The sequence below is a fragment of the Myotis daubentonii genome, chromosome 2 (assembly GCF_963259705.1).
Source record: "Myotis daubentonii chromosome 2, mMyoDau2.1, whole genome shotgun sequence".
Taxonomy (NCBI): Eukaryota; Metazoa; Chordata; class Mammalia; order Chiroptera; family Vespertilionidae; genus Myotis; species Myotis daubentonii.
Window position 1 is genome coordinate 3,940,323 of NC_081841.1, and position 23,055 is coordinate 3,963,377.

The window sequence follows — 23,055 nt, forward strand, 5'->3', positions numbered from 1 at the left end:
ATCCCGGGCCTGGAGCAAAGGCCGGGGCGGGTGTGGGCGGGGCGAGACCCAGGACCCGAGGCAGGAAGGTGACTTCTGCTGCCCTGGCCAACCAGCCTCGGGAGCCCAGTACTGGGGTCCTACCCTCCTCTGGGCTTGGAGCAACTGTCCTAATGCCCAGGGCAGGGTCTGGGAGCCCAAAGCCCCCTTTCCCTGCCACCTGGCCTCCTGCCCCAGCCAGAGCTCTGCAGAGATGGATGGTACCTACCTCCTGGCAAGGTTGTGGCCATCACATGAGCCAGCACGGCCCCTGGCATAGGGCACATTATCACAACACACCTCCACCCTCTGCGTGGGGAACTGGGGCTCCACAGGGAGGCCGCAGCGTTGGGGTTAGGACCCGGGGCGTGGCCACCCTGAGGACTAGCTTAGGGCAGGAAGGAGGCCAGCCGGGGGAGCTGGAGAGGGCTCCTCACCTCCCTGTGGGGCGCCCGCAGAACAGAGCCCAGAGCCCTCCTCCGGCCCCTCTGCTTGGCTCTGACTCCAGGGAGGCCCAGCGCTTTGCTTCGTCCCATCCCAAACCCAGTGCCCGGTGCCCCCCGCCCCCCTACCCCTTGGAGTAGGAGTCAGAGCTCAGTCCTCAGCCTTAGGCGGCCCCCCGCCCCTCTCCCCCTGGAGTAGGAGTCAGAGCTCAGTCCTCAGCCTTAGGCGGCCCCCCGCCCCCCTCCCCCCTGGAGTAGGAGTCAGAGCTCAGTCCTCAGCCTTAGGCGGCCCCCCGCCCCTCTCCCCCTGGAGTAGGAGTCAGAGCTCAGTCCTCAGTTCTCGGAAGGAGCGGGAGGGGCAGGCTGGGGTGGAAGTCTGCCCTGGGGACAGTAATCAGATCCAGGAGCCCCGAGGCTGGCTTCCCGCCGAGCAGGCTGCTGTTTTGGTCTGGGGGTTGGGGAAGATGAGGACCCATCCCTTTGTTGGGGGGCTGGAGGGGAGAGGCCGGCTGGGCGAGGCGGGCGAGCTTAGTCAGTCATTTAAGGAACCTTCCCCAGCTGGCGAGCACAGGCAGGCAGGAGGCGGCCTTCCCAGCAGCTCTGGGTAAGGGGCGAAACCCTCGTTGCTGAGTCAATATTCAGCTTCTTGTTAAATATTAAATGCAATGTCCTCCGTCTGAGTGCCCGCGGGAAGCCAGGCTGAGTGAGGAACTCAGGGCTGCGTTCCTGGAAGTGAGGTTTCACAGCTCACTTGTTCCTCAGTCTCTGCTCATCCCAACCAGGGCCAGCCGTGCCAGGCGCTGGGAATCCTGCTGGGCGGCTGGGGGCAGGACTGGACACGGCTTGGGGACCTGACAGCAGGTGGAGGACTCAGGTTTGTTTGACCTGGGCTACCGGGTGGGGTGGGGTGGGGGAGCACCCACTCGCCGAGCAGGGACAGCAGCAGGAGGAACCCAGGTGGTGGGTGAGACTGCACCTGGGGGGAGGGGCCAGGGCATCTCTAAATTGGAAGACATTCCTCAATACCTTCATCCACCATCACCACCTTCATCCACCATCACCACCTTCATCCACCATCACCACCTTCATCCCCCATCACCACCTTCATCCACCATCACCACCTTCATCCACCATCACCACCTTCATCCACCTTCACCACCTTCATCCACCATCACCACCTTCATCCCCCATCACCACCTTCATCCACCATCACCACCTTCATCCCCCATCACCACCTTCATCCACCATCACCACCTTCATCCCCCATCACCACCTTCATCCACCATCACCACCTTCATCCCCCATCACCACCTTCATCCACCATCACCACCTTCATCCACCATCACCACCTTCATCCACCTTCATCCACCATCACCACCTTCATCCCCCATCACCACCTTCATCCACCATCACCACCTTCATCCCCCATCACCACCTTCATCCACCATCACCACCTTCATCCCCCATCACCACCTTCATCCACCATCACCACCTTCATCCCCCATCACCACCTTCATCCCCCATCACCACCTTCATCCACCATCACCACCTTCATCCCCCATCACCACCTTCATCCACCATCACCACCTTCATCCACCATCACCACCTTCATTATCACCACCTTCATCCACCATCACCACCTTCATTATCACCACCTTCATCCCCCATCACCACCTTCATCCACCATCACCACCTTCATTATCACCACCTTCATCCCCCATCACCACCTTCATTATCACCACCTTCATCCCCCATCACCACCTTCATCCCCCATCACCACCTTCATCCACCATCACCTTCACCATCATCACCTTCATCCACCATCACCACCTTCACCATCACCACCTTTGTCCACCATCACCACCTTCACCATCACCACCTTTGTCCACCACCGAGAAACACTGGGCCCCAGCCCCAGTCCCCACCAACCTCCAAGGAGAGAAAGCAGATCAGAGAGGCCGCCAGTGACAGAAACAATTCTGGCGGCCGATGCCGTGGGGACAGTATTATCAGCTAAGGCTCTGGGGAAGCCGCTGTAACAAAAGACTCCAAAACAGAGCCACGTAGACAGGGAGAAGATGTTTCTCTCCCACCACAGCCCCAAGGCCAGGCTCTGAGACCCGTGGGACCGCTCTGCCCTCCCCACAGGCTTCCCCCGGGCACCGGCTGCTGCTATTTTCCAGCTCATGGGAAGTTTGTTCAAGGCAAATGATTTTAAGGAGATAATCCTAAAGTTGCGAGCCCCACTTCTGCTCACATCCCATTGGCCTGGACTTAGTCACGTGGCCACGCCCCGCTGCCAAGCGTGTTGGGAAGGGTAGTGTGCATTGAGGGGCCAATACCCAGCCGGAACTCAGGGTGCTCCGTTACCAAGTGGATGACGGGAAGCGTGGGCACTGGAGGACTGTTAGCAGCGTCTGCAGCACATAACAAGGGACCTGGGGCAGGGGCCTCCAGGGCTGGTTAATTCAGCGCCCGGCAACGTTTCTGTACCCTCAGGGATCCGTTTCTGTACCCTCAGGGATCCGGTGTGTGGACTGGGCTTATCCTCATGGCCTCAGGGTGGCAGCCACTGCCCCTGCCATCACCCCCGCATGCACTAGCGCCCAAAGACAGAAAAGAGAATGTTTCTGCCCTGTGTCTGGGAAACGTTTATTTCTTTCTTAAAAGAAAGAAACTGTTTTTTACTGAATAGCTTCCCTGGTTTCATTACTTTTTTTTTTATTTCAGAGAGGAAGGGAGAGGGAGAGAGAGATGGAAACATCAATGATGAGAGAGAATCATTGAGGTACTGGGGATCAAGCCCGAAACCTGGCCATGTGCCCTTGACCGGAATTGAACCCAGGACCCTTCAGTCCGCAGGCCGACGCTCTATCCACTGAGCCAGACCAGCCGGGGCTAAGACACGTTTCTGAGAAGCCCCTGGTTCAGCCAACTTCTAACTCGCTGGCCCCTTCTTGCTTCAATTAAGAGCCCAGGGACTGGAATGCGGGACTGGCTTACACCAACTGAGATTGGTCTGATTCAGGAGCTGCGGAGGCCCCCCTTCCTGGACGGCACCCCTCGCCTGAGGGGAACCAGGCCTCCTTCGCCAGCAGGAGGAGGGTGGGATGGCGGCGGGGAAGGAGCCCCTGTGCGCCCTGGCACTCCCTGCCGCCTGCTCTGCCCCCGCCCAGCGTCCATCTTCCCTGCACACGATTTCATTCCCCCCGCCCTGAGACGAGGACGCCGTCTGCCCTTTACACATGAGGACACTGAGGCTCAGGGCGGCCCGGGCAGGGACCTGCCTAAAGCCACACGGCCAGCCCCTGGCAGGTGAGCCGGACTCTCCGACAGGCTCCTTCCCACCGCAGGCGTCCTGTGCGCTTCCTTCCCAGACCGGCAGGAAGAGCCCTGGGAGCTAGCTCGCGATGGCGTCGCCGGCAGTCTCTTTGGAGAAACACGAGTGTCCCCGACATGGAAACTGCCTGCACGGCTCGCTGTGCCCTGAGGCTCTTTGCAGAGCCACCCTTTTACGTCCGTTTCACTAGACGAGGGCTCGGTTTCATTGTTTTGGCCTCTGGCTCGTCCGGGGCTGGTTGGTGCCGCCCCATTTCTGGTGAGGATCACCAATCGGGATTTATCTCAGCTGCAAAGAGCCACGACGACGACAACAACAAAGGAAGAGTGGCTTGAACCAGGCCGGAGTTCATCCCTCGCTTGTGTAGAAGCCGAGAGGTGGGCAGCCGGGGCGGGTGTGGCGCTCCACAGCGTGGGGACCAGGGTTCCCATCACGGCACTGCACGCCATTTGCAGCAAGTTGGTCAGAGGACCGCGTAGCTGCGGAGGCGTCACCCTGACGCGGCCCCTTCCCGGCCCACGGGGGCCTGCAGCCCGCAGGGCCTGCGGAGCTGCTCCGAGTTGCGCAAGGGGCAGGGCCTGTCTAGCCCACTGATTAGTCACGGCGCAGGCTGTCCCTGGAAGAAGACGTGACCTCGGGCAAGGCCGCTCTCGGGCCAGGCGGCCCTGAAGAATGGAGGGCAGCATTCCCAGCGGCCGGGAACACACGCCTCCCCCAGGAGGGGGCCTGGGTTGCGCATCACAGCATCCACCCCACCCACCACCACGCGGTCGGCCTGTGTGCGGTTCGAAGGCAGCACGGGAACGCCCCGTGTTGGAGGTCAGGCCGCGGCTGCCCTGGAAAGGGCCTCCGGCTGTTGTTTCTCCATCTGGTGCTGGACACACGGGGGTGTTGCTTTGTGGATCTCGCTGGTCTTACACTGAGGGTCCGTGTGCTTCAATAACACGTACACAAAACAATAAGTAAGACAGACCGTGCGGGTGGAGGGACAGGGCTGGGGATGCGGTCAGGGAGCCTGCAGGACTGGACGTCGGGGAGCAGGGGGCACAGGCTTCAGGCCTGGGGGTGGGGGGACGAGCAGTTGAGAAGCTCGATTGAGACTGAATGTGAGGGGCCCCTGGAGACACGGCTCGGGGCTCCACGAGGCCTGGACTGAGGCGCTGACGCCAAGGCCGTGGCCAGCGATGCCGCAGGAAGGATGGCCGGCTCTGGGAAGGTGCAGAAGAGAGGGTGCCTGCCCCCAGAGAGTGGATGCTGGAGAAGCAGCTGGTGGAGGGGGAGAGGACCAGGGCCAGGGGTGCCCAAGAAAGGAGCCAGTGGGGGCAGAGGCCTCACAGGGGCCTTGGGAGGAGAGCCAGAAGCTGGGCCCCCAGGGCCCCCGTCAGCGGCCTAGGCCCTCTCCTTGGGCTCAGGCGGCCAGCAGGCCACACCTGCCTATTTATAGAAGGGGCTGCGGCAGTCAGGGGGCCTGGCAGGGATTCCAGGCGGAAGCAGTGCTGGCGGGGCTGCTAGAGGCTCTGCAGGCTCCTTGCCAGCCCCGTCCTCGCCCTCAGAGGGGAGGGCAGGCAGGGGCCACTATGACTGGGCCAGAGGCAGGGCTGGCCTGAAGGCAGTGGCCCCGACCAAGGGAGCTCTTTTCCTCTCTGGGCCTCCAGGTCCTTACCCCGGGGGCGCAAGAGCCTGCCTGCCCGGCCCCCAGACTCTGAGCTCCTCGGGGGCCTGGGCCCGGGCCCCTCTTGGCCCCACCCAGTGCGGGGCCGGGTGGGACATGCGTGTTTGTCCGGTGCAGGGCTGGGCGGGACATGCGTGTTTGCCTGGTGCGGGGCCGGGTGGGACATGCGTGTTTGTCCGGTGCAGGGCTGGGCGGGACATGCGTGTTTGCCTGGTGCAGGGCTGGGGGAGACATGCGTGTTTGCCCGGTGCAGGGCTGGGCGGGACATGCGTGTTTACCCGGTGCGGGGCTGGGCGGGACATGCGTGTTTGCCCGGTGCGGGGCCGGGCGGGACATGCGTGTTTGCCCGGTGCGGGGCTGGGCGGGACATGCGTGTTTGCTCGGTGCAGGGCTGGGCGGGACATGCGTGTTTGCCTGGTGCAGGGCTGGGGGGGACATGCGTGTTTGCCCGGTGTGGGGCCGGGTGGGACATGCTCGCTTGCAGAGAGTTGAGGGAGGAAGCCTTGTCCCCCAAAGGCCCAGGGGCCCCGCAGCAGGAGCTGCTCTGCACCCCCACCAGCCTCGGGTGCCCCCCTGGCCCCTCGGGGCCGGCAGTGCTGCCCGGAAGACCTCAGTGCCCCCACAGAGGGCTGAGGGGTGGGGTGGCCTCCAGCCCAGCCGGGAGGGGAAGGACCACGTCAGGCCCAGGGCCTGGGGCCGTTGGCATAGTCACCTCAAATGTTACCTTGGGAAGTCGAGAGTTACTTGGGGGTGTGCAGGTCGTGCTCAGTGGAGACGCTGGAGGGCTGCCCTGCGTGGAATGCAGGAAGGAGTGCTCTAGGGCCCCAGTTCCCCGAGACTCCAGCAAATCACATCCGCTCTGAGCCTCAGGTTTTTTCATCTGCAAAATGGGGGCAGTGAACCATGGTGTCTTTAAGCAGCTGCTGGCCCTGACATCCCCAGTGAGGGAGGATCTTCGGGGGCTGTGGGAGCTAGAGCTGGGAGGTAGCCACGGTGGGTGCATCAGCCCTGGGCGGCAGCCACAGAGCCATTAGGGTCCCCCCGCCCCCCCCCCCCACACACACACAAAGGGCCAGGAGACCATACGCCTCCAAGTCCCGAGGCAGCGGAGGCCTGAGTGACGTCCCAGCAGCAGGCACAGTGCACGTGTCACCTCACCCAGGCCTCGGGGATGGCTCTCACGATTGTCATTTTGCCAAAGAGGAGATAGGTACCCAGAGAGGGCAGATGTGTTTCCGCGGTCACACAGCCAACTCCTGCCACCAGAACAGCGCAATCTTGCCTGGTGCAGCGCTGGAACGGGCCCACACCGAGCACAGAAACGCCCCACCTCCGGCCTGTTCCTTCCGTCCACCGTGGCCCAGGCCCTCCATGCACAGAGCCCTCGGACTCCCCTTGGGCTGGAGAGCCTCAGGGACCAGGACAGAGGGAGGTCACCCTTCCCCGGGCGCAGGGGCTTCCGCCTCACGAGCGTCCGTCTGCTCATCTGCACAAGCGCAGGTAGCACCTCCGCTCGCCCAGGAGACATCTGATGCCCGACGTCCGGGCTGGCGGAGGCCGGGCCAGAACGCCGTTCAGATTGTGGGACCGCGAGCCCAGGCCTGGTGCTGCTGCGCCACCCTCCACCTCCTTCCTGGGGGGCTGCAAGGAGGCTCGCAGGACCCCTCCTTCCACCGCCAGGTGCATCCCGGCAGGTAAGCCACAGGGAGCCAGTGGAAAGGGAAGACCCGGCCGAGTGAAGCCCCTTCTCAGATGGCAGCCAGGCCCCGCCCCCGGCTCCTCGGAGAGGCCTCAGCCGGACTCTGCAGGTGCCAGCACATCTGGATCCCATAAGCCTGCGGGGGGCTGCCTAGCACTGAGCCGCCCAGACAGACCCAGAGGACCCCAGGCTGGGCTGACGCGGCTCCCCCAGCTCCGAGGGGTGGCGAGCCCCGAGTCCCCGGACAGGGAGGAGGAAGGAAGCTCACGGCTCCCGCTCCCGTGGCCCTTGGAGGTGTGGCCCCGATTGCCCTCCGCAGCTACCCTGGCTCCTCACTCTGTGTCTGTGAGTGCCTCCCCCCTCGGACTGTGAGCTCCTCCAGGGGACGGTCGACCCATGTCTGGTTCATCCTTCTATGAGCCCCCAGCGCCAGCCTGCCTGGGCCCTGTCGCAACTATTGTCTCAGGTGTCAGGCGACTCTGTGAAATGAATGAGTGAGTGAATGAACGAATGAGAGAAAGGAAGCAGCGTTTCCATGTACCTCCCAGGTCCAGTCAGGAAAAGAGGAACCTTACCAGCTGTTTTCTCATAAAGGATTTTATACCAGGAGTTGGCTAAAGAGGAACTGGAAAGTCACAAAGGGAGCCCTGAGGTCAGCAGAGACAGCCCTACCCTGTACCCGCGGCCCCGAAGCAGCTACCACAGCTAGCGCTGGGGACCGCGTGGCAAAGTGCCGGGAGCCGGTCCATCCTGGCTGTTTCAAGGGACCTGGCATATATGGCATACGGTTCTTAATATGTTTGCTCACCTTCTTGGCACTATGTCTTTTAACCAAGGTCTCCTCTCTGAAATAGGTTGTTTCCCCAGGTAGGGATTTTCCCCTGAAGTTAGGGAGGGAATAAAACCCCTCAACTAAGTGCCAGGCGGGTAATTAATCACTTTAACTACGAACAATCATGCTTAAGCTACATAATCTTTACTCCCTGAAATGGAGATAAGGAACGCCCTAACCTTTGTAATAGAGATTGATAGGATTGGAATCAACTGGTATAAATACAGATGTAACAAGACAACAGGACACAGAACCTGGACACAGAACCTACACAGAACCTAGAGACAGAAGAACTTCGCTGGAGAGAACATGGCAAAAGATCCTGGACAGAAACTGGCCACAGAACCTAGAGACAGAACCTAGCGAGAGAACCTGGCTGAAGAACCTAGAGACAGAACCTGGCTACAGAACCTGGATAGAACATGGCAAGAGAACCTGACTAGAACCTGGTGACTGAACCTGGCTGGAGAACCTGGACAGAACCTGGCTGGAGAACCTAGCAAGAGAACATGGACACAGAACCTGGCTGGAGATCCTAACCAGAACTTCGCTGGAGATCCTGGCTAGAGATCCCGGCTAGGCTGCTAATCAACTGAACGCTGTCTCCGTGTCATTCCTTCTTTGCCGACTCCGTCCACACCTTTGGGGAACCCCTGGACCCGCTGGGGCTGGACCCCAGCATCTGGCGCCCGACGTGGGGCACGAACCCACAACCCTGGGATTAAGAGTCCCATGCTGGACCCCAGCAGCAAAGGTGGGGTCCCTGGAAGCCCGCCTCAGCCAGGAGGCTGCCCCGCGGAGGCGATGCCGCCCGGCTGGCCTGCTGCCCCTGGAGCTTGCCGGATGGTCCCTCCGAGCCAGCCAGGCCGCTGAGGAGGGGGTGCAGCTTGTTCTGCGTGGGGAGGAGAGTTTGAAGCTGGGACCAAGTGCCACCGCTGCCTGAAGAGCCCAGAAATAAACACTTGCAGTCAATTGATGCCTTTGACAAGGGGGCCAAGACAATCCAGTGGGGAAAACCATTTTTTCCACATACGGTGGTGGAAAGACAACTGGATATCCACATGCAAAAGAATGAGATTGGCCCTCCCTCCTCACACCATACACCAAAATCAATTCAACGAGTATCAGAGAGCTTAATGCAAAATGTAGGCAAGAGCAAAAACTATAAAACTCTTAGAAGAAAAGATAGGAATTAATTTTTATAATTTTAGGTTAGGTAATGGTTTCTTAAATATGACACCAAAAGCACAAATCAGGCCCTGGCTGGTTTGGCTCAGTGGATAGAGCATCGGCCTGCGGACTGAAAGGTCCCGGTTCGATTCCAGTCATCCACATGCCCGGGTTGCGGGCTCGATCCCCAGTGGAGGGAATTGAACCGTGACCATCAACCTATAAACCAGGAGGTCACGGTTTGATTCCCGTCAGTGTGAGCTCAATCCCCAGTAGGGAGCGTGCGGGAGGCAGCTGATCAATGATTCTCATCATTGATGTTTCTATCTCTCTCTCCCTCTCCCTTCCTCTCTGAAATCAATAAAAATAAAACAGTGAGTCACCACTCCAAACCCATTAGGATGGCTGTCATAAAGAAGACAGGCAATGACAAGTGTCAGGAAAGATGTCAGAAACTCTAAGCCTCACACCTGGCTGGAGGGAATGTAAAACAGTGCAGCCACTTGCCGAAACCGGTTTGGCTCAGTGGATAGAGCGTCAGCCTGCGGACTGAAAGGTCCCAGGTTCAATTCCAGTCAAGGGCATGAACCTGGGTTGTAGGCACTTCCCCAGTGGGGGATGTGCAGGAGGCAGCTGATCGATGTTTCTCTCTCATCGATGTTTCTAACTCTCTATCCCTCTCCCTTCCTCTCTAAAAAACCAATAAAATATATTTTTAAAAAAACAACACAAAAAACAGTGCAGCCACTTGGGGAGATTGGCAGTTCCTCAAAAAGCTAAGCATAAAATTACCAAGTGACCCAGAAATCCCCTTCCTAGGTACAGACCCAAGAGAACCGGAAACACGTATCCACACAAAAGCATGTACATAAATGTTCATACTACTGTTTAGGAGGCCAATGCCTTATCCATCAGGCCACTGCATACTATCTATAATAATAAAAGCGTAATATGCTAATTAGACCAGGCATCCTTCCAGGCGACCTTCCGGAAGAAGCCAGGGTTGTGAGGGAAGTCTGGGTCCCGGGTGCCGGAGGGAAGCCGGTGCTGGCCGCTGGGGGAAGGAAGGCCTACTCTTGCACCAATTTCGTGCGTCGGGCCACTAGTTGTTTATAATAGCCAAAAGGTGGAAACGACCCAGGTATCCAAAACACAACAGCAATGGAATAGTATTCACGAATGAAAAGGAAGGGAGTGCAGATACACGTACTGGATGAAACTTGAAAACACGCTCAGTGAGAAAGCCGGACAGAAAAATGCCATGTACTGTATGATTCCATTGATGTGAAATGTTCTGAATAGACAACTCCATGGAGACAGGAAGTAGGCCTGGTTGCCAGGGCAGTGCTTGCTAGTAGGTACGGAGTTTCCTTTGGGGAAGATGAAGAGGTTCTGAATTTAGCGGAGATGATTGCACAACTCTGTGAGTACATGGAAAAACCCCTGGGCAGATGTTACGGCATCTCACTAATGTTATTGTTTTTTAAATATCGTATATGCTGCTCTTTTTTGGCTCAGTGGACGAGGAGCCCAGCGTGGCTAGGAGGCTGGCTCCAGCTCGGCGTTCAGCTCAGTGGAGCCATTGTTCTGGGCATGGTGGGCGCCCTCCCCAATTCGAGGTTCGGGAATCGGAAAGAAAAACTCCGTGCGTGACTGCACAGGGTGTCGTCATGGCTCCTGGCTGTGTGCTCTGCTCTGAGGCATGCTGGTCCCTGACTCCGTGCAGACACTGACCCGCCATGGCAGAACCCCATCTTTCTGAGTGTGGCCTCCCACTGAGTCTTCAGGGGGTCCTGCCACTGCTTCTGGGCACCTTCGCGCTTCATACAGGCCCACTCTGCCCTGGGAGAGTCCCCGCGGGGTTGTGGGGAAAGTCCACACTACTGTGCCCTCCAGCTGCAGAGCAGAGCCGGGGGCTGGGGAGGGGGTGGGGGCTGGGGAGGGATTGGGGGGTGGGGGGGCATCAGGTTTGACCCCAGCTTGGTCTAAAGGCCCAAGATGTGACCCTCTCTAAGCTCAAGACAGCACGGGGCAAAAGTAGGTGTATAGTGAAACACAGAGTATATTCTTATGTTGTTATTTATTAATTATCCTATTATTTTCCATACAAGCAACTGTAAGCCTACTTTTGCCCACCCCTGTATTCAGGAAGAGTTCATTCTCCTGGAGTCTGGGAGGAAACAACAGGGGGGAAATGATGATGGTGAAGATGATGGTGGTGATGACAATGATGAAAAATGATGATGGTGATGATGGTGGTGGTGATAACAATGGTGGTGGTGATGATGGTGGTGATGACAATGATGAAAAATGATGATGATGGTGGTGGTGATAACGATGGTGGTGGTGATGATGGTGGTGATGACAATGATGAAAAATGATGATGATGGTGGTGGTGATAACGATGGTGGTGGTGATGATGGTGGTGATGACAATGATGAAAAATGATGATGGTGATGATGATGATGATGATGGTGGTGATGACAATCATGAAAAATGATGATGGTGGTGATGATGATGATGGTGGTGATGACAATGATGAAAAATGATGATGGTGATGATGATGAAAAATGATGATGATGGTGATGATGATGGTGGTGATAATGGTGGTGGTGGTGATGATGGTGATGATGGTGGTGATGACGATAATGATAAAGATGATGATGACGATGATGATGGTGATGGTGATGGTGATGACAATGATGAAAAAATGATGATGATGGTGAAGATGATGGTGGTGATAACAATGATGATGGTGGTGATGATGATGGTGGTGACGATGATGATGGTGGTGGTGATGACGATAATGATGAAGATGGTGATGACGATGATGATGATGATGATGATGGCAGTAGCGACTAATTTTTTGAGCCCTTCCTCTCAGCCCGGCACTACCGTATGCACTTTACATATATGTTTAACTCAGTTCCCACGCTCACCCTTTGAGGAAGGGGCTTTGTTGACTCTGCAAGATTTCGAAGCAACGTCTCCGTCAGGATGATCCCTTTGTGGTTAATGTCGTTCTGGCATCGGCCTTTTTTGTGGTTGTTCATCCTCACCAGAGGAAACTTTCTCCGCTGATCTTCAGAGAGAGTGGAAAGGAGGGGGAGAGAGAGACAGAGAGAAACATCGATGTGAGAGAGACACATCGATTGTTGCCTCCCACACCTGCCCCGACCGGGGCCAGGGATCGAGTCTGCAACTAAGGTACGTGCCCTTGACCGGAATTGAACCCACAACCCCTCCGCCTGTGGGCCTGTGCTCTATCCACTGAGCCCAGCTGGCCAGGACTGGCATTGGCCTTTAACCAATTTCCACTTTTCCTGTTTGGCCGCTCTGACTCCTGACTCAATGCCCCATCCGAGAGCAGCCCAGGCCTCAAGGCTGTGTCCCGGAGCCTGCTCCCTGGCCTCGGCCCTCAGACCTCTGTCCTGAGCCAATTCTGCCCTGCCACCCGCTCTTCTCCTTCTGCCTCTGCCTGAGCCTCGCCTGGGCCAGGTCAGGCCCATCCCCTGGCAACCCTCCCACATCTCAATTCTGCTTTGTCTCCCCCAGCCCCTGAGGCTCCCCTTCCTGTTCCCTGTCCCTGAGACGTCCCCACGTGCCCAATAGGTCCCAGAGAAGCCAAATAAACTTGAACATTTTTCCATCAGGAAACGCCACACCCTAGCTATGCCAGGAAAACAAAGCTGCTTAAAAAAAAAAAAAAAATCAGAGTCGGGAAAAATACACACAAATGGCTCCATGATGTTTTGGTAAAGGCGGAAAAAAAACACGCACACACGCACAGAAAGCATTTCACAAAATGGATTTCTGGCCGTTGCAAAATGATCATAAAATGTCCCAATTTCCAGAGCATCCGAAAGGAAAGCTCATCTGCAAACAGCTTCTTACTTTCCATTTGGGTTTGAGCTGCGGTCCCACCCCCAGCTCTGTTACAGAAGGTCAGAGCTGAGGTTGAGGGAAAATAGTCCACGTGAAGAGAGGGAGAAACAGAGCAGCATTCGGTCCAGAGCCTAGAAACTGCTGGGAGCCCTCCACCCAGCCACCCCTTTCCCACCACAGAGTCATGGAATTTCAGGACTGGGAGGGACCCTAGGGACTGGCCCAGCCGCTACGTCTCTGGACAAGCACCCCTCTTCTATTTTAAGATAGTCTGTAAGTTATGGAAAACACTGAAATTAACACAGGCTTAAAGAGGGTAGAAGTTTTGCCCAACAGGTTTGGCTCAGGGGGTAGAGCGTCGTCCTGTGGACTAAAGGGTCCTGGGTTCGATTCCCGTTAAGGGCACATGCCCGGGTTTCAGGTTTGCTTCCCAGCAAGGGGTGTGCATGAGGCAGCTGATCAATGATTCTCTCTCATCACTGATGTTTCTATCTCTCTCCCTCTCCCTTTCTCTCTGAAATCAATTTTTTTTTAAATTTTTTAAAGAAATGCCCTGACTGGTTTGGCTCAGTGGATAGAGCATCAGCTTGTGGACCAAAGGGTCCCGGATTTGATTCCAGTCAAGGGCATGTACCTCAGTTGCAGGCTCCTCCCCAGCCCGGGCCCTGGTTGGGGCTCATGCAGGAGGCAACCAATCAATGTGTTTCTCTCACATCGATATTTCTCTGTCTTTCCCTCTCTCTTCCATTCTCTCTAAAAAACAATGGAAAAAATATCCTCAGGTGAGGAGAAGGAGGAGGAAGGGGAGGAGGTAGAATTTTGCCCAGCCAGCGTGGCTCAGTGGTTGAGCATGGACCTAGGAACCAAGAGGTCACAGTTCAATTCCTGATCAGGGCACATGCCTGGGTTGTGGGCTTGATCCCCACCCAGTGGGGGGCGTGCAGGAGGCAGCTGATCAATGATTCTCTCTCATCATTGATGTTTCAATCCCTCCTCTCCCTTCCCGCCAAAATAATATATATATATTTTAAAGGCAGAATTTTATTCCTCCCCTCAGGCAACAGGCAGAGGCAGATAGTCAGGGCTCAGGGATTTAGCTGCTCCCCAAAGTCATCCAGACACCTCAGGCTCCTGCTCCCCTGCTCTGCTCCTCGACACTTTTCATCTCATGGCCCAAAGCAGCCGCTGCAGCTCCTGCCATGGCACCACACGCGGCACCACACGCGGCCAGCAGACCTGGCGCGGAGGGCGCGCTCATCACTTTTGCTATGACCCCACTGGCTAGACCTCGCTCCCCTTCGCTGGAAGCGGAGCTGTGAAAAGCAATCGTTGCTAATATAGGGTGACAGGAAAAGACTCGACTTATGGTGGTGGGCACACGGCACAATATACAGATCTTATAGAAACCCACCCACACCTGAAATCTATATGTTCATGTTGACCCATGTCACCCCAATCAATTTAATACATATTAAAAGAAGAGGAAGGAGGAGGAGGAGGAGGGGGAGGGGGAAAGTGCTGGCTGGTGTGGAGCATTGACCCATGAACCAGAAGGTTGTGGTCTGATTCCAGTCAAAGCACATGCCTGGGTCCGGGGCTGGATCCCCAGTGGGGGGCGTGCAGGAGGCAGATGATCAATGACTCTCACTCCCTCTCCCTTCCTCTCTGAAATCAATAAAAATATATTGAGAAAGAGAAATAATTGTTGGGTGGGGAGTCAGCTACCCAGCTATAAAGTCTGTTGCTGTATGAGACAGAGGTGGATATTGGGGGGAAACCCGCCATGTCTCCACAGAGGGTTCCTGTGGGAAAATGCAGGCCATTCCATGGCAGAATTTCCCAGAACGCACTGTGCCGAATGATGAAGAATGTAGCATTTTGTTTTGTTTGGAACTCGCAAGCATCTTGGGCACGGTGCCACCTCCTTGTTGGTCCAAAACCACGTCCCGAGACAAAAATGTAATGGTTTTTGGATTCCGCCTCTAGTTCCGAGGGTAGACTCTGTAGCCAGCGGCTCAGGTTTGACTCTGGGCGCCCCTCCTACATACAAGCCACATGGCTTTGGGCGAGTTACCTACCTATTCGTGCCTCCCTTTCCTCATCTGTGAAATGGGGATAATAACTCTTCCTGCCTCATATGACTTACGGGATTGCAGGCGGAGGCGCCCAGCACAGCACTGGGCACGTGGGAAAAGCTCCACAGACACTGTTAAGTCTGTTTCTGCTCTGCCCCTGAGCCTGCGGTCCCATCTCTGAGACTCAGTTTCCTCCTATGTAAAGTCAGGGGTGTGTGGCTGCAAACCATCCCGCCCCTCTCTGTGTACACACGCCACCCTCCTATCAAGGGGTGGAGCTTAGCTCTAAGCGAGAGCTCGGTCTGCACCGAGGGCAAAGTGGCAGAGAAAGGCAGCTTCCACTTCCCCCCTCTCGGGCCAGCGCCATGTTGTGAGGAATCCCACGCTGCGGCCTGGACAGGCCCACGTGGAGGACGGGCGAGGCTCCCCGCGCCTGAGTGAGCCATCTGGGGACGGGTCGCACCGGCAGCCACTGTCTCAGCTGATGCCCCGTGGAGCTGAGGGACGAGCCTGCCCAGCCCACGAAATTGTGAACTGGGAGCCCCGGCCGGTTTGGCTCAGTGGACAGAGCATCAGCCTGCGGACTGAAGGGCCCCAGGTTTGGTTCTAGCCAAGGGCACATGCCTAGGGTGCAGGCTCAATCCCCAGCCCTGGTCGGGGCACATGCGGGAGGCACCAATCGATGTGCGTCTCTCACATCGATGTTTCTCTCTGCTCTCCCCTTTCTCCCACTCTCTAAAAAAATCAACGGAAGACAATCTCGGGTGAGGATTAACAAAACAAAGCAAAAAAAAAAAAGAGAGAGAGAGAGACAGAAATTTGGAACCGTGAGCAAGTGCATGGTCTCTGTGTTAAGCTACCGCATTTGAGCGGGTTTGTCATGCAGAGACGATGCCCACAAGACCACTGGATTTGCAGAAGTGGGATGCCGGGGACCAAACACGGCAGACACGTGGCCTGGGTCAGGTCGTCGCGGAAACCGTGAGTGAAAGGCCCGGGCTGGCAGGGCCGTGGGGGGCTTGGTGCCGGCTGCGGAGGAAGACGTCACCCGGTTAGAATGAAGCTGACACTTGTTTTACTCTCACTGGCGAGGAAAGAATCCCCACGCTAGGGTCGCGGGAATGGCCGAAGCATGACACGCACCACCGGACAGATGTCAGGGAAACAGTTAAGGAGGCCCCTAGACTCAGAGCTCGGGGAGAGAGGACACCGCGGCCACAGGGGCTGCGCTGGGGGGCGGCGTGGGGGCTGGGAGGCCGGCGGTGTGCCGTGGAGAGGGCATGGCGCCCCTGGTTCCTTTGGGCGGATGTGATGGGCTTGTCTGGCTCTTCCACGGGCTGGCGGGGAACAGAACCGACACACAGGGGTAAACAGGGACGTGCCTTGTCCTGCGATGAGCAGGGCTGGGGAGCGGGGGGAGCCCGGCCACAGGAGTAGAGGGTGGGACTCCCCTGAGGCCACCTGAGGGCCTCCAGGTTTCACCAAAGTCAGGGCCGGCCCTCACATGGGGCCGCAACTTTCGTCTTCGTCTTCGTAACACTGAGCGAAGCTGTTGCCGGGTGAGCGAGCGAGGGAGCGAGGGAAGGGTGTGCAGTGAACGCGGAGATCTAGTTACCGTGGTTTCCAAACAGAAGCCGGCTGTGCTCAGCTGCCTGCCACCAAACACAGAGGCGGGAGGAGCTAAAAGGGGAACTGCTCAGGCTTTAAGGAGAATGAAGAGGAAATATAAAGGAGCGGAGACGTGCTGGCTTCAAACCCAAACTATTATGTGATTTCATGTTTTAAACGATGGGGTCGATTTCTTTTATAATTGACTAGAGGCCCGGTGCACAAAAATTTGTGCACTCGGGGGGGAGGGGGGTCCCTCAGCCCAGCCTGTGCCCTCTTGCAGTCTGGGACCCCTCGGGAGATAACGACCTGCTGGCTTAGGCCTGCTCCCAGGTGGCAGAGGGCAGGCCCAATCCCTAGGTGCAGCCCCTGGTCAGGCTCAGAGCAGGGCCGATTGGGGAGTTGGGGCGCCGCCCCTTGTCATGCACAGAGCAGGGCGATCGGGAGGTTGTGATGCCACCCTCAGTCACGCTCAGGGTAGGGCCAATTGGGGGGTTGGGGCACCATCCCCTGTCACACTCAAGGCAGGGTCGATGGGGAGGTTGCGGCGCCACCCCCTGTCATGCACAGAGCAGGGCCAATCAGGGGGTTGGGGCACTGCCCCCTGTCACTCACAGAGCAGGGCCCATCAGGGGGGTTGGGGCTCTGTACCCTGTCACGCACAGAGCAGGGCCCATCAGGGGGTTGGGGTGCCTTCCCCTGTCACGAACAGAGCAGGGTGGATAGGGAGGTTGTGGCCCCGCCCCTGTCACACACAGAGCCGCAGGGCGATCAGGGGGTTTGGGTGCTGCCCCCTGTCACGCTGATCCCGGTGCCGGGAGGCCTCTCGGCTCTGCTGATCCCGGTGCTGGGAGGCATATTACCCTTTTACTATATAGGGTAGAGGCCTGGTGCACGGGTGGGTGCCGGCTGGTTTGCCCTGAAGGGTGTCCTGGATCAGGGTGGGGGTCCCCACTAGGGTGCCTGGCCAGCCTGGGTGAGGGGATGATGGCTGTTTGCAGCTGGTCACACACCCTACAGGGTGGGGGTCCCCACTGGGGTGCCTGGATAGCCTGGGTGAGGGGATGATGGCTGTTTGCAGCTGGTCACACACCCTTCGGGGTGGGGGTCCCCACTGGGGTGCCTGACCAGTCTGGGTGAGGGGCTGAGGGCTGTTTTCAGGCTGGGGGTGACTGAAGCTCCCAACTGCTCCTTTTTTTCTTTTTTTTTTATTCTGGGCCAGCTTTAGCTCTGAGACTTCAGCTCTTAGGCATCCGCTGCTGAAAGCAGGTATCTGGTTTGTTTAGGTTCTATAATCGAAACTCTGTATCAATTCCAGCTCTGAGATCCCGGCTCCCTGAAAGCACGTTTCTGGGGTTTTGTTTAGCTTCTATATTTGTTACAATGTTTCTTAAACTGCAGGCTCAGAGGCCGGCAAGGCAGGCGGGGAATGTTGGAGTCCTCCGTCACTGAAGCAAGCAAGCCTCATGTTAGTTTCAAGCTGCCTGGCTGCCGGCCGCCATCTTGGCTGGCAGTTAATTTGCATATCTCACTGATTAGCCAATGGGAAGGGTAGCAGTCATATGCCAATTACCATGTTTCTCTTTTATTAGATAGGATACTGGAATGAAAGCTTTAAACAAATCGTTGTGGCTAGGACAGAGCCTGGCGTGCGACTCTTCTGCATCGATATTTAAACAAATGCCATCCAACGCCTCTGTCTGCCAGGGCCCTGGGTCAGTTAAGCAAGTTCTTTACCTGAAAATTTTTTCAAATATATTTTTATTGATTTTAGAGAGATAGGGAGAGGGAGAGACAGAAACATCAATGATGAGAGAGAATCATTGATTGGCTGCCTCCTGCACGCCCCCTACTGGAGATCAAGCCCGAAACCCAGGCATGTGCCCTTGACGGAAATCCAACCTGGGACCCTTCAGTTCACAGGCTGACGCTCTATCCACTGTGCCAAACTGGCTAGGGCTTTACCTGCAAATTAAGCTGTTTCCACAAAGAGCTTAATTAAGCAGAGCGAGTGACCCCAGCAACGGCCGGGGCACTGGGGAAGCTGAGATGACCAGAAGCTACCCACAGGGTGTTTTCCAGGCACCGTTCGCTTTTTTCTGGTGCAGCCACAATGCTGTTCCCCAGAGGAAATGGTCTGTGGCATCAAACAGGGGCGCGAGGGCCCGGGGGGTTTCTGTGAGCTTCCCCCGGGATGTCAATGGGCACGCGGAACGGGTGGATTCCGGCTCCCACGGCCCCGGGCACGTTGCAGGGGTCCTCGCCTACCGTGTTTAATTCACACAAACACCTTCCTAAGTTGCCATACATATCCCCATTTTAGAGATGAGGCTATTGAGGTTCAGGGAGGTGGTCACAGTCAAGCTTTGAATTCCTGGCTCTTTGAGGATAAAGTTCACGCTTTCAACCACACCAGGGAGTCCCAACCTGTCTCCCTGCAACTACCCAGAGCCCCCCCCCCTCCCCCGCAAAAAAAAAACCAAATTCCCTGAGCTCAGATGGGGATGAGCCTGCATGGCAAATGCCATCCTTCGTATATTACGATGCAAAAAACTACAACACTCATCTGTGCCAATGAGCAGGGTGGCGTGTGGACACCCCCAGCCCCCACTCTGACCTGCCTCTCTCTCTCCAAAGGGCACCTTTGCAGTGTCATTCGCTGAACTGGGACCATTGCAATTAGCTGGGCATTAATAATGGAAAAGGAGCAAAGGGAACATCAGCCATCACAGGCATGTCCTTTGGGCAGCTGCACCAGGAAGCTGCAGTTCTGCACTCCCCAGGGAGCCACACAGGGAAGAGAGACACATGCCCAGTCACGCTGGGCTGACATGGGGAAGGCACTTGCTTGTCAGTCACACCTGAGGACAGTAATGGGGGGCCAGAATGAGCGCGGCCCCTGCAAGCATGCGAACGTCTGGGAACACAGAACCCCCTCAGCAAAGACGTCTGCTCTCTGGGGCTCCTGTTGCGCTTGGCTCTTGGCTCTGGGGCTCTCTTGTTTTGCTGCTGCCCGTGTTTCTTCCACGGCCACGAGCCCGGCGGATCCCCCGTGCAGTGGACGAATGGATGCAGCGGGACACGCAAGCTGAGCTAGCCTGACGCTGGGCTGACCTGGCTCCAACATGGAAAGGAAACCCTGCTGTTAGCTCTACCGAAACCCCGGCCACACTGCCTCTATGGCTGGACTAAGGGAAACGGGACTCTGGCAACCACAGAAGTAAGGCTTTCTCCTATATCCTCCACGGGGGGGGGGGGGGGGGGGGGGGGGCACACGGTCTTCACAGACCCCCAATCTGTCTGTGAGTCTCAGAAAACTCCTTTTCTTGGGATACTGCAAGAACTCCATTCCCAGTTCCAAGTCGGGGGAGGTCAGCCCCTCTCCCAACCTGTAACAGAACTCCTCCTTACCGGGGCTACCATGCAACCGTCCCTCACGCAGTGGACTGTGTCCAGAGGGGGGCCATGGGGCCAGACTGACTCCCACTGAGCTGTGTGAAGCTGGTGAGAGAATCATTGGCCTCAGTTTTCTCATCTGTGGAGTGGTGGTAATACAGACATCTACCTTCCAAGTGGACAGGAGGAATGAATGAGTTAAAGCATGTACACAGGGCCATAGCAGACACTCTCTGTTCATTATTATTATTATTGTTATTTTATTTCTTAAAGTATTACAAAGAGTATTACACATGTCTCCTTTCCCCACCCCCTTGACATTTCCCCGGCCTCCCCCACCCCCCAGTGTCTGTGTCCATTGGTTATGCTTATATGCATGCATACAAGTCCTTCGGTTGATCTCCTACCCCACCCCCAACCCTCCCCAGGCTTCCCACTGTAGTTTGACAGTCTGCTCAATGCTGCTCTGCCTCTGTATCCATTTTTGTTCATCAGTTTATAATGGTCCTTATTATCCATAAATGAGTGAGATCATGTGGTATTTTTCTCAGCTTCCCAGGGGCCGTCTCAGTCTCACAGGGGCCGTCCCAGCCTCACAGGGGCCACCTCAACCTCACAGGGGCCACCTCAACCTCACCGGGGCCGTTTCAACCTCACCGGGGCTGTCTCAGCCTCACTGGGGCCATGTTCATCATTATTATTATTATTATTATTATTATTATTATTATTTGATGGATGGATTTTTTTTTAATCCTCACCTGAGGAGGATATTTCCCCATTGATTTTTAGAGAGAGTGGAAGAGAGAGGGAAAGACAAGAGAGAAATATCGATGTGAGAGAAACACATCCATTGGTTGCTTCCCGCCTGGGCCGGGGAAGAGCCTGTAACGGAGGCATGCGCCCTTGACTGGACTCGAACCTGGGACTCTTCAGTCTACAGACCAACGCTCTATCCACTGAGCTAACCAGCGAGGGCTGGCTGGCTGGATTTAACTGCAAAACTGTGAGGTAGACGGGACAGGCTATACTTAAGCTCATTTTATAGGTAAAAACATGGAAGCTTAGAGGCATTAAAAACGTTGCCAGAGGCAGAGCAGGTTTAACTATTCTCATTCTACAGACAGGAAACTAAGGCTCCGGGATTTAAATAACAAGCTCAAGGTCAGAGTCAGTGTCAAAGCCAGGCCCAGGCCCCACCTCGGCCCTCAGGGACATCCCCCTCTTTGGAATTGTGCACTAATGGGAAAGGGTTTCAAGAGGTCACAGGTGGCCTCATCACCACTGCCCAGGAGGACCAGCAGCCTGAGATGGTGTCGCGTGCATCCTCCATCCAAACCTGCCTGCCAGGCCTCACCTACTTAGGGCTCACCTGCCCAGTCCTCACCTACTTAGGGCTCACCTGCCCAGGCCTCACCTACTTAGGGCTCACCTGCCCGGGCTCTGCAGGAAGTGCCCTGGGAAATGTTGGTTCAGGAGAGCCCCCCACACTGGGCTCCGTGCCTGAGCCTGACCTGGACGGGTGAGAGGAGGTGGAGGACGCGACCTGTAGACCCGCAGGCCCACCGGCACCTGGTTGGACAGAGGCCTGGAGCTCTGCCTGAATCCCATCTGGACCGCTGCCTTCGGGCTTAAGGTGCCACTTGGCCTGACCTTTCTCATAACATAAACATGTAACCCTGAGGGGGAATTACTAAGTTCTTAATAGTCAGGGGAGGGGCTGGGTGTCTCTTGACTTCTAGTGAAAGGAAGCTGAGTCTGTCTTGAAGGGAGGGAGGTGGGAAGGTCCGGAAGGAATCAGAGTTAAGCTGGAGGGAGTGTCGGGCACTCCCGGAGGGTGGGGGGACTGCTAGTTCAGGGTCCAGCACCGTCTCTGTCTCAGGTTCTGTCCTCAGCAGTGACCAGCCCCTCCCCGCGCCTCCTCCCACCATCCTATGGAGCCCATGGGGCGCGGGAGAACTGGGGGGCGCGGAGCTAGAAGGGCCGAGTGCGGCGGGGGAGGGAGGAGAATAACCTGGATAAAGGGGTGGCAGGCAGGTTGGAGCGAGAGCGCAGAGACTCGGTGCTGCCGCCTGGAGGCTGCGCGGGGGACGGCGATGGCGGGCTGCGCTCTCCCGGGGACGCCCTTCCGCCGGCCCAGGAATCCGAGGGCGCCCGGGACTGCAGGCCGCCAGGGTGGGGGCCCAGGTCTCCGAGGCCTCCCCACCCAGGGCTCCGGTGTCCCCGGCACCCCAGCTCTCCCACCTCCGGGCCTTCGTCCCAGCTGTGCCCTGGGCCAGGAGCGCTCTCACCCAGGAAACTGCGCCCGGCCTCCGGGCAGCCTCCGGCTGTCCACCCGCTCCTGGACGGGTTTCTGCTCCGCCGCCGGGTTTCCTCGTAGCCGGGGACACAGCTCCGCCCTCGGGGTCCGGCGGCCTCTCCTCCCACCCAGGGGGTCTCCGGGGGGGGGGAAGGGGGGCTCCCCGCGAGCGCAGCGCAGGACTCGGGTGAACCGGCGCCCGGTGAACTGGAACATCTGGAGCCGCGGGGAGCGGGCGGGTGGCTAAGCCCCATCGAGGCGCGCACCCCCGCCCAGGGGTGGGTACTAGGGATGGAAGGACCAGAGGACCGTGTGCGGCATCAGGGAGCCCTGTCCTGGCTCGAGGGCGCCCCCCGGGAGGCCCAGGCCACCAGCAGGCGCGTACCGGCCCCCACATCTGATCTCAGGGCCACGGGCGCCTCCTGAGACCCTTAGGCCGGGTCTCTCCTCCCTGCTACCCCGGCTCCTCCCCAGCTTCGCGGTCTGGGAGGACGGAGTGGGGGTCTGCGAAGACCGTGCGCCTCCTCCATGGGCACCTCCAATTGGGCGGGGTAGGGGAGTGGGCGAGGGGGAGGGAAAGAGCATTCCAGGGCCCGCAGCTCTGAATCCGCCACGGACCAG

The 23,055-nt window shown here is 57.3% G+C and overlaps 1 long non-coding RNA gene across 1 annotated transcript; it reads right to left on the reverse strand.

Moving 5' to 3' along the window:
- Positions 1-1,985: 1,985 nt before the first annotated feature.
- LOC132225989 (uncharacterized) lies at positions 1,986-2,460 on the reverse strand. Its single transcript, XR_009450994.1, has 3 exons — positions 2,341-2,460; positions 2,068-2,101; positions 1,986-2,029 (listed from the first exon to the last, which is right to left on the reverse strand). It is a non-coding gene; the product is annotated as an uncharacterized LOC132225989 (long non-coding RNA).
- Positions 2,461-23,055: the final 20,595 nt, after the last annotated feature.